The sequence below is a fragment of the Callorhinus ursinus genome, unplaced genomic scaffold, assembly GCF_003265705.2.
Source record: "Callorhinus ursinus isolate GAN/ISIS: 27379988/994484 unplaced genomic scaffold, GSC_fseal_2.0 scaffold6, whole genome shotgun sequence".
Classification (NCBI taxonomy): domain Eukaryota; kingdom Metazoa; phylum Chordata; class Mammalia; order Carnivora; family Otariidae; genus Callorhinus; species Callorhinus ursinus.
Window position 1 is genome coordinate 62,657,827 of NW_027397068.1, and position 18,870 is coordinate 62,676,696.

At 38.0% G+C, this 18,870-nt stretch overlaps 1 long non-coding RNA gene and 1 pseudogene across 1 annotated transcript in view; both read right to left on the minus strand.

Moving 5' to 3' along the window:
* Positions 1–2,583: 2,583 nt before the first annotated feature.
* On the minus strand, positions 2,584–4,458 carry LOC112819306 (U2 small nuclear ribonucleoprotein auxiliary factor 35 kDa subunit-related protein 2 pseudogene; annotated as a pseudogene).
* Positions 4,459–6,461: 2,003 nt separating this feature from the next.
* The window catches only part of LOC141372924 (uncharacterized), a 33,846-nt gene continuing 21,437 nt past the window's right edge, over positions 6,462–18,870 (minus strand). Inside the window, exon 4 of the long non-coding RNA XR_012378453.1 lies at positions 6,462–8,167. This is a non-coding gene — a long non-coding RNA (uncharacterized lncRNA). The remainder of the gene's footprint in view (positions 8,168–18,870) is intronic.

Sequence of the window (18,870 nt, forward strand, 5' to 3'; positions counted from 1 at the left end):
TATCTCAACGATTATTTGATTCACCTATAGCAAAGCAGTATGCATGACAGGAAGTTTGGAACTGTTAGAGATATGGAAGTAAACGGACTGATCCAAACTGCACTTATAACACTGGTGTACACAAATACTTAAAATACAAAACAAAACAATTATATATGATACCTGCCATGAGAGAGGCACAGAGAATGCCATGCTTCATTTACTCTAATTCCAAAAGTTCACATTTTAACATCTTAAACTTGGGATGTATCTTAAAATGAATGACATCTTTTTTCAGCAACGACCAGGTAGTTGTCATGACTTGGTTGTGATTGTCTGCACGATCTCAACCCTGCCCATGGGGGTTCAGATTGCCTTCACTTCAGCTGGGTTGTGTTCACTGAGGATACTACAGATATTGATATATATTGACATACATATTGATATATGTATTGATTGGTATATTGATATAGATAGATATATAGATATCAACCATACAGCTAGAGGCATGGATATAGTGCTTGGAGGCATATATGTTAGTGAAGCAAATATTTATGTTAATTAAGTAAATATGACCACAAGTTCATATTTTTTTGGTGAAGCAGCAACTCAAAAGCTTTATATAAATTATACCTACAAGTAGATGTGGCTACTTATGTTTTGTTACTGGGATACCTGGAAAAGGAATGCAGAGCACAAATCAAGCAATTCAACTAAAGCTAAGAGAAATTGCCAGATTCCTAGGAATAGATGTATTCTAGTTATCTCCTGCTACATAACAAATCAGCCCCCAAACCAAATGGCTTAAAGCAATGCTGATCATTTTATTGTCTCTCAGAGTCTCAGTGGGACAGGAATTCAGGAAGGGTTTGCTTGGGTGTTTCTGGCTCATGGTCTGTTGTGCAGTGGCAGTCACAAGGAAACTAGAGCTGGGGCAGCAGGGAACTGAAGTATCCGGAGGCGGGTCAGGCATCTGTCTCACTTCATGTAGTCCCAGAGCTTCTCCCTGTCGTCTCTCCTCATGGGTTGCTTTGGGCTTTGAATTGTTTTGACGGCCCTGAGGCAGCTGGACTATTTATGTGGCAGCTGAAGGCACTCAGAGAGAGTAGTCCAGTGAGCAAGATGGAAGCTGAATCACCTTCACAACCTCGCTTCAGAAGTTGTGTGGCATCACTTCCGAGGCATTCTGTTGGCTACAAGCAAGTCAGAAGACTGCCCAGATTCAACGGGAGGGAAGTTAACTTCACCTTTTGATTGGGGAGCAAAATCCTAGAAGAGCATATGGGCTGGGAGCTATTTAAAAAATACATTCTGCACAAGATGAAAGAAATGTCAAAGCAATAAGAGGCTGGCATTACCAATTCATTCATTGTGTAGGACTTAGCGTTAGAGCATTGGGCTTCCATTGAACTTCCTGCTGACTTTAAACAGAAGCCATCTAACTTCCTGCAACATGTGATTCAATCAGGGGGTAAAGATGAGACTACAATGTTATGCTAATTAAACCATGGTGTTCTTGAAATAAGTTGTCAGTCCTAAAGGTATTAAAGAGGTCAAGATCATGATCACCAGTCACATGTCTTCTGTGTGTAAACGACCCTAGAAGAGCTCATTCCAGTAGGTCAAAATAAGAATTCTAAGTGACAAGAGAACACCATGCCATACTTAATTGGCAACATTTTATTTAGTGCTGCATAAAATAATAGTGTCTTACAATTTATGGCATTTTTTGCTTTGATGAAGGACAGTAGTGCCACAAAAGCATGAAATCAGCATAAATTTCCTCTTCTTGATATAGTCAGAAGGCTCAGAGAAATACTACAGGGAATTTTTAGACTTTGGGAGGTAGAAATAATACCTAAAGATGAAGCAGGAAGTCAAGGAGAATGTTTGAAAAACACTTTACTACTAAACCCCATTCCATGTACCCAGGCTTTGCTCCATTGATCCATATGTAATTCCTCCTCTAATCAGTCTTGCCATTTCCCTTGTGAGTTCCCCAGGTTCCTGCCAATCTTTCATGACTCCTGTCAGGTCCTGCCAACTCCATGTTGAGATTCTTCGTTGGTTGCAACTGGAGGTCAGGAGGGGTGGGCTGGCAGGGCAGAGTTTGGTTTTTCTGTTTTACCTATTGGGGTTTCTTATAAGGTTTCTATTGATGAATGGGGTTCACAGCTTAAAAACAAAAGCAAAAATGTAAGTCACTGTAATATACCGTACACTTTCACGCTCAGTCTTAGAGCATACAATTAATTAGTCATCATCCATTCAGTTAATGCCTGCTTAAGACCATCTTCCAGGTTTTAAGTACTGTGTGAGGCATCTATTTAGGGTACACCTTGCTTCATGGAACTTCGAGCTGAGTTGGAATGGACTTATGTTTTATTTTGGGGGCAAATATCTAGGAGTAGAATTGCTAGATCGTCTGGTAATTGTATGTTTAACTTTCATTAAAGTAGCTGTACCATTTTGCGTTCCCACTAGCACTGATGAGAGTTCTAGATGTTTCACATCCTCAGCAATACTGGGTATGATAAGTCTTTTTTTTTTTTTTTTTTTTTTTTTTTTTTTAGTACTGGATTCTTTAATAGTGCAAAATCAAAGGTAATTTAAAATCCAACAATAGGGATATGGTTGAATAAAGATATAGCTCCACGCTGGGCAGTGAGAAAAGGAAGAGGCTTAATGAAACAGGTTTGGCAGAGGAGAAAAAAACATTTTCAACTGTAGCCATATATGATCTTTCTGTGAAAAAGAAACAAAGCACGCGTGCAGACGCAGAAGAAGAGGAAAAGGCGTAAGCACTGCTCCCGTGTGAACGTTCTTGCTAAGGGTTAGGATTACAGGTGATTTCCAGGCCATCCGCACACTGTAGGTCTTCTAGGTTTTCTATACTAAACACACTGCTTCTCAGAGAATAAAGGCCTTTTTAAACAGGGTTCTGCCAGACTTGCTCAGCCGTCGAGCTCAGAGCCCCCTCGACCCCAGTCTGAAGCAGCCCTCATAAATAAGATCTACAATCATGTAAGAACAAAGTACGTTTATTTGCATTTGGGACTCTGAGGAGTTCTGTCTCTGCTGCCTGACCTCCTCCTGCCGCGACTCCTGGACCTAGAGGAGCTCTGGCTCCCACTGCCCCAGCCCCGGCTGCGGGCCCTTTTCCTTGCTCTACTTCGCGAGCTGTGCCTCTCGCGACTCTTTGCCATGTGTTTGTGAGACTTCTGGCCCCGGCGCCTGCTTCTCCTCTTCCTCTCTGCTTCCCCGTTCCTCTTGGAGGAGTGCGATGGGCTCGGGCTCCGTCTCCTCCTGGGCCTCCCATAGTACTCCTCGTGGTGGCCCGTCCTGTCTCTCCTCTCCAGGCCCTTACCGAAGGAGGGGCCAGTCCGATCAGGAGACAGGTAGATGTCTCTGTTGGCCTCCCAAAACTCATTGTTGGGATTTCGGAACACATGCAGGAAGTTGCAGTGTTTTCCTCGTGGGCACTGTTGTATTTCAAACAAACCACAAATTGCCATTTTCCATCGGGTCACTGGGCAGAATTCGCACTGGAGCTGCCGTCCTGCATACCATCGTCCGTTAAACAGGGAAAGGGCTGCTTGACATTCTTCTTCCGATTGATACTGTACATACACATTGCCCCTCAGATGAGGTTCCAAGTTGCAGCTGACCTTGAACTGGATCACTTTCCCCACGTTCTTGAACTCGGGAAGCACGTCATCATAGAAGTCCAGGAACTGCTGGTAGGTTTCCTCTTCACTGTACTCTAGGCTGGCATCCGGGTCATAGTCATCCCTTCTGCACTGCTCCATTCCAAACGTTGTGAACATGCTTTTAATAAGGAGTGTGGGGCTCGAGGTTGGGAAATTGTGTTTACGTGAACACCTATCTCCAAATCTGCACGCTCCTGTTTTACTGTAGAATGGACAATTAGCTCGATCTTTCTCCATTATCCTTAAGTCCATGGGTGGCTCTGGGTTTTGCCATGTGGCACCATTTTCCAACTCATTTTCAGCCTGCTCCAGCATCTTCTGCACAGCTTCCTCCCTCTCTCTCTTCTCCTGCAGTTTCTGTTCCTCCTCTTCTCTCTCCTTTCTCTGCTGCTCTTCCCATTCTTCCTTTAATTTTCTCTCTTGTTCTTCCTGCCGTTTTCTAGCTGCCTCTTCCTTTTCCCTCTTTCTTCTGAATTCTTCTTGTGCCGTCTGCTCCCGAAGTAACCACGCCTCATGTAATTTTTGCCTCTCTATCTCCAACAGCTTCTCTTCTTCTAGGTATTGTTCTTCAATAAAAGCATCCTCCTCCTCCTTCTGTGAGAGTCCTGAGTCCCTCAATCGAGCCAGTTCCTGCCGTCGTTTCTTTCGTTTCGCCTTCTTCAGGGCGGCCCTGTACTTTTTGTGGCTCGGTTTCTCCGGAAACATCATCTTCTCAGGCGCCGCCATCTTGCCAGGGCCGCCACGCCCCCCTATGATAAGTCTTTTTAAGTCTAGCCATTCTATATCATGGTGGTTTTCATTTGTACTCTCTCGATAACAAATGATACTGAGCATCTTTTCATGTGCTTATTGGCCATTCTTGCATCTCCTATTGTAAAATGTGTGTTCAGATCTTTTGTCATTTTAGCTAGAGTTTTTTTTCTTATTATTATTGAGCTGTAAGAGTTTTTTTTTTTTAATAACTTCTGTTGATGAGTCCTTTATCAGATATATGTATGGGGTTTTTTTTCTCCCATGGTTTGCTTTTTCATTTTCTTTTTTTTTTATTTTTTTATTGCTATGTTAATCACCATACATTGCATCATTAGTTTTTGATGTAGTGTTCCATGAGTCATTTTTTTGTGCATAACACCCAGTGCTCCACGCAGAACGTGCCCTCCTTAATACCCATCACCAGGCTAACCCATCCCCCCAGCTTGTTCATTTTCTTAACGGTGTCTTTCAAAAATCAAAGTTTTAAAATTTTGATTAAGTCTTACTTATCAAAGCTTTCTTTTATGGTTCATGCTTTTGTGTCACATCTAAAAAAATAATTCCTTATACCAAGGGTGCAAAGACTTTGTCTTATATTTTCTTCTAAAGCTTTTATAGTTTTAACTTTCATGTATAGATATGATCTCTTTCTAGTTAATTTTTTAATATAATGTGAGATAACAGTTGAGTTTATTTTTAAATCTTCCTTTACTTTTCAGTTGTCACTATTTCCTCCTATTACTGATCCCCTATTTTTTATACCCTCTAACCCCTTCTGACTTGTCTCTACTATTCTGGGAAGCTAGACTATCAAGATCATTAGGAGACATTGTGAGCCAGAACCTAAGAGGTGACTGTTTTAAAATGGAAGGGGATTGAAGGCATTTATTTTGGCAACACAGCAGCCTGATTTTGCTGCCTTTAGGAGTCTCATATATTTCAGGCAGCCACATAATGGGATCTCTGGAGAAGTGACATGCTAGTTCCTATACTATATTATTTCATTTGAGTTCATTTTATGGTGTATAGTTTGTTAAACCCTAGGCCATCTATTTTACTATTAGTAATTCTACACACTATGCCTAGCATAATGCCTGTCTCATAAAAAGTATTTGGGAAGTTAAATATGTTCTGGTGATGGGCAGCAAATAGAAATGACAGTGTCTCAGACTTACTGTTTTGTAGAGCAGTAGCCTTTCTTTTTTAACTGCTGTGTAGTTTTAACCATGCACTCTCCAATTTATGCATATTTGTTTATTTACATAGTATATGCATACATCATTGCAGTACTCTTTTTATTTATACCATTAAAAATAGAAATTGAAAAGAATGAAATAAAATAAATTTAAATAAAAGGTAGTATTTTCATTTTGCACTGGAATCATATTACGATTTTGTTCTTGAAGACATGGTAGAGGATTCCTAAGTTTTAAATTGGATTCTGAAATTAAATGCTAAGCGTGTGAATGTTATAATAATGAAATTTCACACTTTGGGTTGCTGAATAATCAATAGAGGGACCGTGTTTACTAATAATTAGACTATTATACTTAGAACCTATGTCAATTAATAAAATTTTTAAGAAGACACAATTACCAACAGTAAAACTGTCCTTTAAAAGTGTAAAATGCCAGATAATCAGTTTTAAAACCTTTATCTGTCGCTTAAAAAATAAGCATTTCTGAATTGCTTTAGTCTAAAACACCAGAGAGTCATGAAGAGGATTGCTGTGCATTTCCTATGATAACATTTGGATACCCCCCATACATCTGTACAATTCTTGTATTTCTAATCATTCATATTCAGCATGTGCCTTCTAAATATGCCAGTGAAAAATAAAATGATTACTTTTCCTCAAATGTTCAGCAGGCACTCTAAATTAGCCAGCTGGTCTCTTGTCATGGCTGAAAACATATAGTCTTTTTATAAAAAGTGACAGTAAATACGTCCATGGCACCAGACACTTTATATGCAAGTGTAAATTCCATTGGTACAATGACTTATGATTGGAGAAGAGCAAAAAGTGTGTAAAGAAAGAGAATTGGTGTGAATAGTGCTCCATAGGCCTTGCAGTGGCTCACAGAGAATAATTCATTTTAAGGAAATAATTCATTTAAGGAAAAATCACCTTGTTTTATGGCAAGGCAGTAATCTCAAGGTCCACATGTTAAGTTTTTTTTATTATTATTAAACATTCAGAAGTCATTTAAAAACATGATCTGTTAGAACAATTCAATATACCAAGTCTATTTGCAAAAATTGTGTTGTAAATCACGATTCATTATGGGATTGTGATCAGCATACACTGTTAGAAATCCATCTCTCTTGATATCATCCTTTCTATGTGCTTCCTTTTATGCAATGGAATGGTCCTCACCTCCACTTTTATTCTCTTTTTTTCTTTGCTCTATTTTGCTCCTCTGTTTTATTTTTGGCTCTATTTTAAACTACCTTATACTTTCTTATTTTGGCCTATCTCTTGTGATTTAACTTCTGTCACCGTACTTTATGATATATGATAGGTGCAAAATACCATAATGAAACCATCTTTATTTTCCCTGAGACTCTGGCCTTAGAGTCTCTCACAGACCATGAAATAAAAAGCAAATGAATGCCTGAATGGTGGAATTGGAGGGTGCTTTAGAGATCTTCTATCTTAGTCATCCTTGTTTAAGGATGAGAAATTGATACCCAGATAGGCCAAGTGACCTGCTCAGATAACAGAGTGACAGCCTAGATGTGCCTTATCCCCAGTTTAGTACTCCCTCCCTCTGTCGAAGCTTCCTTTGTGATTAAAACCAACTGAATTGTACAATCAGCAGTCATCATTTTGATGGTTCAACTATTTGTGACAGTTGTCTTTTTTCCTTGATAAGGCATTCAACCATTCTCCTATGATATTGACTGAACACCTACTATGCACAAGGCCGGTTGAGGATACAGAAGTAAACAAAGAAAACAGAACCCTTCCTTTGTAGGGTCAGCATTCTAGTGGAGTGAGACAGATGAGATACACCATAAATGAGCAAAACATACAGCACACAAAATAATGATAAGAGTTATGAAGAAAAATTAGACAGGGAAAGGAACTTGGGAATGAATTTATATTTTTGTGTTGAAGGGGAAAGAGTAGGTAAAATCTTAAGCAGTGTAACCAGAAAAGGTATCAACAGAAAAGATGAGCACTGGGTGTTGCTATATTATTGAACACTACCTCTGAAACTAATGAAGTACTATGTGGTGGCTAATTGAATTTAAATTAAAAAAAAAAAAGAAAAGATGAGATTAAAGACCTAAGGCAGTAGAGAGCCATGCGATCCACTTCCTGCATGACGGTGGAAAATCTTGACTTTGTCCATAGGGAAGAAAGCCAAGATTTTCTATACAGCTCTCCTTCATCTTCTGTAAGTAGTCAACTCAACCAGATGAACATCCTGAAGTCAGAATTCTTTCTTTTGCCCGGAACATTTGCAGCCATCAGAAGGGTTTCTTTTACATTGCACATCTAGATATAAGTGATTTTAGCAACTATAGCTCTGCCCATGAAGAATGTAAATGAACTAGGCTGGCACTTGAGAGCTGGGCGGGAAAAACTGGATTTGTGTCGGTTAGGCCAGCGCCTGCTTTTCTAGTTATTCTCTGCCTGTCAATTAGGCTTAATCCACAGAGCTCAGATGAAGCCCAGCTTGAGAACTGCACCGCTTGGAAACACTTTATCCTGAGACCTAGAAAAAAAAAAGAGGAAAGTCATTTTTTTTCTTGGAAAAAAAAAAAAAAAAAAGGAATTTTCTGACAGTGACCAGATCCTTAAACATCTTTTGAAATAAAATAATTCTCAGTGAGCTCGGGAAGTTTAACCACAAACTAACTTTTATTGTAGATAGAGGAGAGCTAGCTTTGTCATTGTTAATTTTCTCATGTTTTGGATGATGTTAAAAGAAGAAAAGATTCTTTGATTAAAAAAATTTCAAAAATTTCTGTGTATCTACCACAGAAGGAATAAATACGAGACTTTATAATCAAAAATACTTTATGTATGGATGCATAAACTACATCTCTACATACAATTATAAATTCCCCTTAGATGCTTTTAGATTTTCTATATACATCTTAGTTCCAAAAATTTTGTTATTTCAGAGGAAAAGATACCTTTATTAAATTCCCAGTGCCACGCCGCCTGGGTGGCTCAGTCAGTTAAGCAGCTGCTTTCAGCTCGGGTCATGATCCCAGGGTCCTGGGATCGAGCCCCATGTCAGGCTCCCCGCTCGGGGCATCTGCTTCTCCTTCTCCCTCTGCCTGCTGCTCTGCCTACTTGTGCTATCTCCCTATCTCTCTGTCAAATACATAAATAAAATCTTAAAAAAAATTCCCAATGCCATCTTCATTCATTCATTCTTTCAGTATATATCGTATGCCTGGCACTGTACTAGGTACAGTCTGTATGATCAGTAATGGAAAGACCTTTTCTATGGTTTATATATTTCCTTATTTCTTAAGGATCAAAATCAGCTGTAATTAGATCTTTATTGTACAAAGGCCTTTCCAAATTTGTGTATTGACACATTATAAAATATAATGAAATATGAACTGTGTACAGTACTATCAACTTCTGGCGGGGGGATGGTCAAGTTTAAATTAACTTATATGTTAACTTAAAATGTAGAGAATTACTATACAATATAAGTGTACCTTATTTAAGAGGTAGGCTACCAAGTAAGTCAATTAGGAGGATAGTGATATTATCAACTAGAAAAAAAAAATTTCAAAACTTTCAATTTTCTAAATAGATTCTTCCTAATAATATTATAGTACCAGTAGAGATGTCAAATCCATTTTTAGCCAGGGCATGGATATTTAGGATCTTAGAAAAATTTAACAGGAGGACTTCTACTTATGGAAAGATGGAGTAGACATACTTTTCCATTTTCCTTCTGCTAAATACAGCAAGAACTCCAAACACATATATAAGACAAACATAAGAAGACTCTGAAAAGTGGAGAAGAACACAGATTAGCTATGGATTTTGAGACCCAAGGAACAACACAGCAGTGAGTTTGCTGAATTTTTCCCCCTCATATGCCCAAGATTTATTGTTGAAGAAGTCAGTAATCTAGAAACATCAACAGGTGCAGATAAAAACAGCCCCAACAAAAGCCTGCTCTCTGTTGCCAAAGGGCTAAGGAAGGGACAAAAGTCTTTTAGACAACAATTGCTCTGTTCTACTCTTCGATGTATCAGATAAGAGCAGCTTCCTCTACTTCCTATCTCACCTTAAGCTCAAGGAGAAGGGGAGCTAAGAAACACTTGTAAGAGTCACAGCCCAGGGACACAGGCCCACTAAAAGACTTAAGATTTAATCATAAGATTATAGAAGACTTCCCTCTTCCCCACACCTTAACACCATACCAACAGGGCTCCAGTATAACAGTGGCTTCCAGCTGAAAGATCTGCGAGATGCAAAATATGTGGAGATATAACTGACAAAACTGAAAGGAGAAACCAACAAATCTATGGTATTAATTGGAGACTTTACCACCACTCTCTCAACAAGTGCTAGAACAACCAGAAAGAAAATTAGCAAGGATATAAAAGAACTCAATAACACCATCAACTAACAGAATCTAATTGATATCTATAGGACATTCCACCCAACAATAGCAGACTAACCATTTTTTTCAAGTGTCCACAGAACCTACATCAAGACAGATCATAACATGGGTCATAAAAGAAACCTCAACAAACTTCAAAGAATTAAAATTATACAGTATTTTCTCTGGCCACGGTGGAGTAAAACTAGAAGTAAAGAACATACAGAAAACAGGAAAATCCCCAAACACTTGGAAACTAAACACTTCTAAATCTATGAGTCAAAGAGGGAAATTTTAAAAAAACACATTGAACTGAATGAAAATGAAAACGCAGTATATCAAAATTTGTGGAAGGCTCCTAAAGCAGTGCTGAGAGGCAAACTTACCGTACTAAAAACACACATTACAAAGGAAAAAAAAGTTTTAAATCTGTATTCTAGAATCCCTCCTCAAGAATTTAGGGGGGAAAAGAGAAAAATAAACTCAAAGTAAGCAGAATAAAGGAAATAATAAAGCCAAAATCCAATGAAATTGAAAGCAGAAAACCAGTATAGAAAATCCGTAAAATAGCTATTCTTTGCAAACATAAAATTGATAAAAATTAACAAAGAAAAAAGACACAAATGGTTGGTATTGAGAATGAAAATGTGGATATCAATAGAGACGCTGTGTTTTAGTTTGCTAGGGCTGCTCTGACAAAGTACCACAGACCAAGGGGCTTGAGCAACAGAAATTTATTGTCTCACAGTACTGGTGGCTGTAAGTCCAAAATCAAGGTGTTGGCGTGTTTGGTTCCTTCTGAAGGCTTTGAAAGAAAGAGCTGTTCCAGGCTTCTCTTCTTGCTTATAGATGGCTGTCTTCCCTTTATGCATATCTCTTTGTCCAAACCTCCTTTTTATAAGGATACCGGTCACACTGAATTAAGGTTAACCTAAGGACTTCACTTTATTACCTCTTTAAAGACCCTGTCTCCAAATAAGATCACATTCTGAGGTACTGAGGGTTAGGACTTCAACCTATGAATTCTGTGGGACAATGCAACCCATAATACCCTGCAAGCAACAAAAGAACAACAAAGAAATGCTTCAAAAGACTCTATACCCATAAAATTGACAATTTAGACAAATAGGCCAACTTTCTTAAAAACACAATCTACCACAGCTCACCCAATATGAAATCCATAGGCAACAAGAGTGAACCTAGCTGAATGTCTAAAGTTACTAAGAAAATTAAATCTGTTATTTAAAAAAACTTCAAGAAAGAAAGAAAGAAAGAAAAAGAAAGCAAGCCTGCCCAAATCCAGGTGTTTGAGTGGGGGAATTATACCAGACATTAATTTCTCACAATCTCTTCCAGAAAATATAAGAGGAGGAACATATATTCAATTCATTTTGTTAACCTAGCATTATCTTGATTCCAAAAACAGACTAAGATAATTCAAAAAAGAGAATTGCAAACCAGTATTTCTCATGAATATAGTTGTAAAAAGCCATAGCAAAATATTAACAAATAGAAATCAGCAATATAAAAATAACTATACTCCGGGGCGCCTGGGTGCCTAGTTGGTTAAGCGACTGCCTTCGGCTCAGGTCATGGTCCTGGAGTCCCGGGATCGAGTCCCACATCGGGCTCCCTGCTCAGCAGGGAGTCTGCTTCTCCCTCTGACCCTCTTCCCTCTCGTGCTATCTCTCATTCTCTCTCTCTCAAATAAATAAATAAAATCTTTAAAAAAATAAAAAATAATAATTATACTCCATGGTCAATTAGGATTTATTCCAGAGATATAAGACTAGTTCAATATAATCCACATTAGCAGATTAAAGAAGAAAAATTACCTAGAAAGTAAAACGACAATTAATGCAGAAAAAGCATTTCAAAAAATTCAACACCTATTCTTGATTACAAAAAAAAAAAAAAAAATCTCTCAGGAAAGTAAGAATAGAAGAAAATTTCTACAATTTCCCCAACTCAATTAAAAGTACCTACAAAAAAACTTATTGCTAAAATTTTGCTTAATAGTGAAAAATTGAATATTTTTCTCCTAAGATCAGAAATAAGGCAAGGTTGTCTGTTCACAGACACACAGAACAATGGATTGGAACTGAGAATCCAGAAATAGGACTCACACTGACTTTGACAAGATGAAAAAGCGATTCAACACAGGAATAATAGCCCTGTCAAGAAATGGTACTGGGCAAGCAGACATCCATAGGCAACAAAAGTGACCCTAGATTGAAGACTCACCTTATAAAAAAGTTAACTCAAAATGGACTACAAACTTAAATACAAAATATAACTAAATTTTTAAGGAAAAAAATGGAGTAAATCTTTGGCAACTAAATCTAGGCAAAAAATTCTTAGATTTGACACCAAAAGTATAATCTTTAGAAGGAAAATGGGGAAAGTGATATAGGCAAGATGACAGTATAGGAACTTCTAGTACATGTCTCCTCCAAGACATATCGATTTGAACAATATCCATGCACAAAAATGCCTTCACCAGAGGTAGGAATTATAGTACCTGAATGGAGCACAGAAATAAGAAAAGATACATTACCCCATCACCTCTCCAAGCCCAGGCAGCTCAGCATGGAGAGAAACACCCTTCCATGGGGGAAAGAGAGTGAAGTGACCGTCTGATTTCATTAAAGACCCTATACCAGGGCCCCTCCAGTGCCAGACCAACTTCCATGAGCCCAAGCCCCTGCCCTCACTAGTGCCAGGCCCATATCCGTGGACCTAGCCTCTAGACCAGTTCCAGCCTGCCTCAGCTCCTACAGTTCCAGGGTCTAGGAAGGATCCTGTAGACTAAGGTTTCTTGTCTGCCTAATGCTGAGCTGCCCTGGGTGGTCTCAGCCTCCAAGCTGGCTCCCACGGATTCAATCTTCAGGCAGTCCTCCCAAAGCCCCAGGCTCCAGGCTGACTCTTGTAAACTGAGGCTCCCAGCCTGCCCCAGCACTGGGTCGGCCCCCATGGACCCATGTCCCAGGCCTACCACCACATATGCAAGTGCCAGACCTACCCCAGTGAACTAGGCTTCAGACCCAGCCCCCTTGATCCAGGAACTAGACCTGCCCACCTGAGGGTTTATAGGTTGTCCAATTTGTTGGTGATAATTGTTCATAGTCATCTCTTACGATCTTTTGTATTTCTATGGTATCAGTTGTAATGTCTCCTCTTTCATTTCTGATTTTATTTATTTGAGTTCTCTTTTTTCTTGATAGGTCTAGCTTAAGATTTGTCTATTGTTGGGCTTAGTTTGTTCTTTTTCTAGTTCCTTGAGGGACAGAGAGAAGCTCAGTGCTTTTTACTGGTAAATTCTACCAAACATTTAAAGAAGAATTAACACCAATACTTCTCAAACTCTGCAAAAAAATTCAAGAAAATGGAACACCCCCAAACTCATTTTATGAGGCCAACATTACCTTTATATCAAAACCAAAAGAAGATACCACAAGAAAATAATACCAGAGGCCAATATCCCTGATGAATATAAATGCAAAAATTCTCAGTAAAATCCTAGCAAACCAATTCCAATAGCACATTAGAAGGATCATACATTATGATCAAATGGGATTTTTCTCTGGAATGCAAGGATAATTCAACATAGACAGATCAATAAATGCAATACACTACAGTAATAGAATGAAAGATAAAAATTATATGATCATTTCAATAGACAGCAAAAAAGCATTTGACAAAATTCAGCATCCTCTTGATTACAAAAATTCTAAACAAACTGGGTGTAGAAGGGAATTACCTTAACATAACAAAGGCCACATATGACAAGCCCACAGTTAACATCATACTTAATGGTGAAAGGTTGAAAGCTTTCCCTAGGAGGTCAGGAATAAGATGAGGGTGCCCACTCTAACTATTCCTATTCAGCATAGTGCTGAAAGTCCTAAGCAAAGCAATTAGGTAAGAAAAAGAAATAAAGTGCTTCCAAATTGAGAAGGAAGAAATTTTCAGATGATGATCTTATATATAGAAAATCCTAAAGATTCCACCAAAAGTCTGTTAGAACTAGTAAGTTCAGCAATGTTGGAGGATACAAAATCAACATAAAAATCAGTTGCATTTTCATACACTAACAACAAACTATCTGAAAGAGAAATAAAATAATCCCATTTACAAAGCATCAAAACAATGAAATACTTAGGAATAAATTTAACCAAGGAGGTGAAAGATCTGTACACTGAAAATTATAGGATATTGATGACAAAAATTAAAGAAGATACAAATATATGGAAATGTATCCCATTTTCATGTATTAGGAGAATTACTATTATTAAAATGTTCATACTACTCAAAGTGATATGTAGCACAAAGCAATCCCTATCAAAATCCCAATGGCACTTTTTAAAGATATAGAACAAACAGTCCTAAAATGCATATGGAACCACAAAAGACCCTGAATAGCCAAAGCAACCCTGAGAAAGAAGAACCAAGCTGGAGGCATCATACTTACTGATTTCAATCCTTATTATAATGCTATAGTAATCAAAACAATATGATACTGGCAGAAAATCAGACACATAGATCTATGGAACAGAATTGAGAGCCCAAAAATAAACCCACACATAGGCAGTCAACTGATATTTGACAAGGGACCCAAGAATATTCAATGGGGAAAGGACAGTCTGGTTAATAAATTGTCCTAGGAGAAGAACTAAATAATCACATGCAAAAGAATGAAATTGGACCCCTATCACACCACACACACAAATTAACTTAAAATAAATTTAAATATAGGACTTTAAGCCATAAAACTCCTAGGAGAATACATGAGGTAAAAGCTCCTTGAGATTGGACTTGGCAACAATTTTCTGGTTCTGTCACCAAAAGCACAAGCAACAAAAGCAAATAAGTGAGACCACATCAAACTAAAACACTTCTCCACAACAAAAGGAACAATAAACAAAATTAAAAGGCAATGTACAGAATGGGAGGAAATATTTATAAACCATATACTGATAAAAAGTTAGTATCATAAATTTATAAGGAATTTATATAATTCAATGGCAAAAACAAATAATTTGATTAAAAAGATGGGCAGAGGACCTGAATCGACATTCTGCCAAAGAAGACATACAAATGGCCAACAGGTACATGAAAAGGTGTGCAGCTAATCATCAGGGAAATGCAAGTCAAAACCACAATGAGATATCAGCTCCCACCTATTAGGATGGTGATATCAAAAAGACAAGAGATAACAAGTGTTGAAAAGAGAACATTTATACTCTTTTGGTGGGAATGTACATTGATGCAGCCACGAGGGTCAACAGTATGGACATCCTTCAAAAAAATTAAAAATAGAACTAACATATGATCCAGCAATTCCACTTTTTGGTATATACCCAAAGGAAATGAAATCAGCATCTCAAAGACTTATCTGCACCCCCATGTTCATTGCAGCATTATTCACAATAGTCAAGACATGAAAACAACCTAAGTGTCCAATGATAAACACACACAGTGGAATATTATTCAGCTATAAGAAAGAAATTCTGCTTTTTCACAATAACATGGTCAGAGGGCTAAGTGAAAGAAGTCAGATAAAGACAAATACTGTATGATATCACTTAAATATGAAATCTAAAAAGGCCAAGCTCATAGAAATATAGAGTATAATGGTAGTTGTCTGGCCTCTGGGAAAACAAAGAGATGTTGATCAAAGTGTACAAACTTACAGTTTTAAGATGACTACGTTTTGGGTATATAATGTACAGTATGGTAACTGTAGTTAATAATACTGTAGTATATACTTGAAATTCGCTACATGAGTAGATCTTAAATAGTCTCACCATAGAAAAAGCAATGGTAATTATGTGAGGTGTTAGAAGTGTTAAACCTCTTAATTTTGGTAATCACTCACCATATAAACGTGTTTCAAATCATCCTGTTGTATACCTTAAACTTAACACTATAGTATATGTCAATTATATCTCAATAAAGCTAAGGGGAAGGAAGATACTGAATCTTAAAAAAATGCATGTTGCCAGATAGAAATGTTTATATCGCTCCCTCATTTCCTTGGGTGGAAAAATGGACAAAGTTCAGCAAACTTTACCTTAAAACAGGTTCAAGAAACCTGATATTGTGTCTCTGCCAGCCCCAGAGAACAGAAAGATAAAACTCTCGCATAGAAAACTCTGATAGCAGAACGAATATTTAGAAGGGAAAAATTGGGTAAATTGGACATCATCAATATTAACAACTTATGTTCTGTGAGAAACCCTATTAATGAGATGAAAAAATAAGCTACGGAGTGAGAGAAAATATTTACAAACCATATATCCAACAAAGGATTACTACCTTGACTATATAAAAAATTCTTTTTTTGAGCGAGAGAGAGGAGAGAAAGAGAGCACGGGGTGGGGACAGAGAGTGGCAGAGGGAGAGGAGAGAGAACTTAAGCAGACTGCACTGAGCGCAGAGCCCACTCAGGGCTTGATCTCATGACCCCTAGACCATGACCTGAGTGGAAATCAATAGACGTTCAACTGACTGAGTCACCCAGGCGCCCCTATAAAGAATTCTGAAAAAAAAAAATCAACATTAAAAACAAAGGACTTAACTAGAAAATGGACAAAGACATTTCCTCAAGAAATGAGACATTCCCCTCAAAGAGGATACCCAGATGTCAGGTATGCACATGAAATGATGTTCCGCATCATTAAGGAAATTAAAACCACACTGAGCTATCTATACACATGTAACAGAATGGCTAAAACAAACAAACAAACAAAAAATAGTGGAAACCCCAAATGCTGGCAAGGATGCAGAGAAACTGGATCATTCATAAACTGCTGGAGAGAATGTATAATATTACAGTCACTCTAGAAACATTTTTGCAAGTGACTTTAAAAAGCTAAACATACAACTACGATTCCTCCTGGGCATTTATTCCAGAGAAATAAAAACTTGTATTCCCACAAAAACCTGTACATGAGTGATTAAAACACCTTCATTCATAATAACCAAAAGCTGGAAGCAACCAAGATGACCATCACCAGGTGAATGGTTAAACAAACTGTAGTACATCCATATCATGATGTATTTCCTAAAAATAACAAGGAGCAAGCTATTGGTAAAAACAAGAATCTGGGTGAATCTCCAGAGACTTGTGCTGAATGAAAAAAGTCAATCCTAAAAGATTATATACTGCATGACTCTATATGTACCATTATTGAAATGACAAAACTACAGAAAAGGAGAGAGCATGTTAAGATGGGCTAGAAGTGGGAGGGAGGTGGGTGTGGCTACAAAGGTGGGTGTGGCAACCTGAGGATCCTTGTGGTACAGACATGTTCTGTATCTTGCCTATATCAGTGTCAGTGTCTAGGTTGGGATATTGTACTACATGTGGTTTTACAAATTGTCACCATTAAGGAAAAATTGGGTAAAGGATAGTCAGGGTTTCTCTGTATTATTTCTTACAACTGCATCTGAATCTACTATTATCTAAAAATAAAATTTTAACTTAAAAAATTCTACTAATGAACACTCAGAATGCAGTCACCTCTACTTGCATGGACCATTTAGATTTTCAGTATAGTAAGGGGAAATTCTGTGGAAGACTGAATGGGTTTTAAATTCTGTAATTGCCTTCCTTAAGAAGAAATTGGTAAATTCACCAAAGAGACTCACTAATGACTGCAGGGATTTATTCATATTATTGACTGGCTTATTAGTAAGCCACAGAAATAACAGAAAATCAAAATGAACAGGGTCTCAATTTGTTTTCTTTTTATTCCAGAGGTGTAGTGTTCCTTAGTCAAATCAAATAGAAATTACAATTTATCCTGTGGTTGTGGCTATTATTTCTCCATGTGAGGATTGCCAGTTAAAATACATGTCTTTTTTATCAAACTCAAGTTGAATGTATTTAACTAAATTTGTTATTCCTTTACTCATTCCTCCACTAAACATAGATTTATTGAGTACCTACCATGTGCCAGGCACGGCTCTAGATACAGAATTTCCAGAAGGGAAGCAAGCAGAGGCCATGCTCTTCTGGCACACCACATGCCCTTTAGTAAGGACTATGCAATAATTCTCTGCTTGAGTACAGCCCAAGAAAAAGTTGTTTTCCTGAATTATGCTGGTTGGTTGGTTGGTTGGTTGGTTGATTGGTTTGGTTAGTAGAAAAACCCAAAACAGGACATTGCAGTGCTGTGAGGACCATGTAGCAATAATAGCTATTTGAGAATCTCAACACAAGCATCTGGAAGCATCTTCTGTTCCCTTCTAGTGGATCCCCACTGCCATGTCTCACTTTGCACTTTGCACTGTGTTTCAATATATACACTGCCTCCAGTTCATCTAGAAGAAGGGAACGTGTGGGGAGAGTGAGTTCTTCCCTTTCGTGGCCTTTGTCTGCTCACAGACATGCCTCCCTGATTATTCTGCAAGTTCCTGTGCGTGCATCAGCCTGGGAACGGAAGCAAAGCAATGATGGAAGCTCTCTTACTCTGCAGGGTCTCCTTGTTTCTTAAGAAAATAACTCAGTACTCTGTTCTCTTCCCTCATAGTTCTAAATCTAAATGAGATTTAAATTTTTTTTAAGATTTTTATTTATTTATTTGAGAGAGAGAGAATGAGAGATAGAGAGCACGAGAGGGAAGAGGGTCAGATGGAGAAGCAGACTCCCTGCGGAGCAGGGAGCCCGATGTGGGACTTGATCCCGGGACTCCAGGATCATGACCTGAGCCGAAGGCAGTCGCTTAACCAACTGAGCCACCCAGGCGCCCCTAAATGAGATTTAAATTTTAGATTCATTCTTGTTCTGCTGGAAAGTATGGTGGAAGATTGCTCAAGATACCATAGACATCATT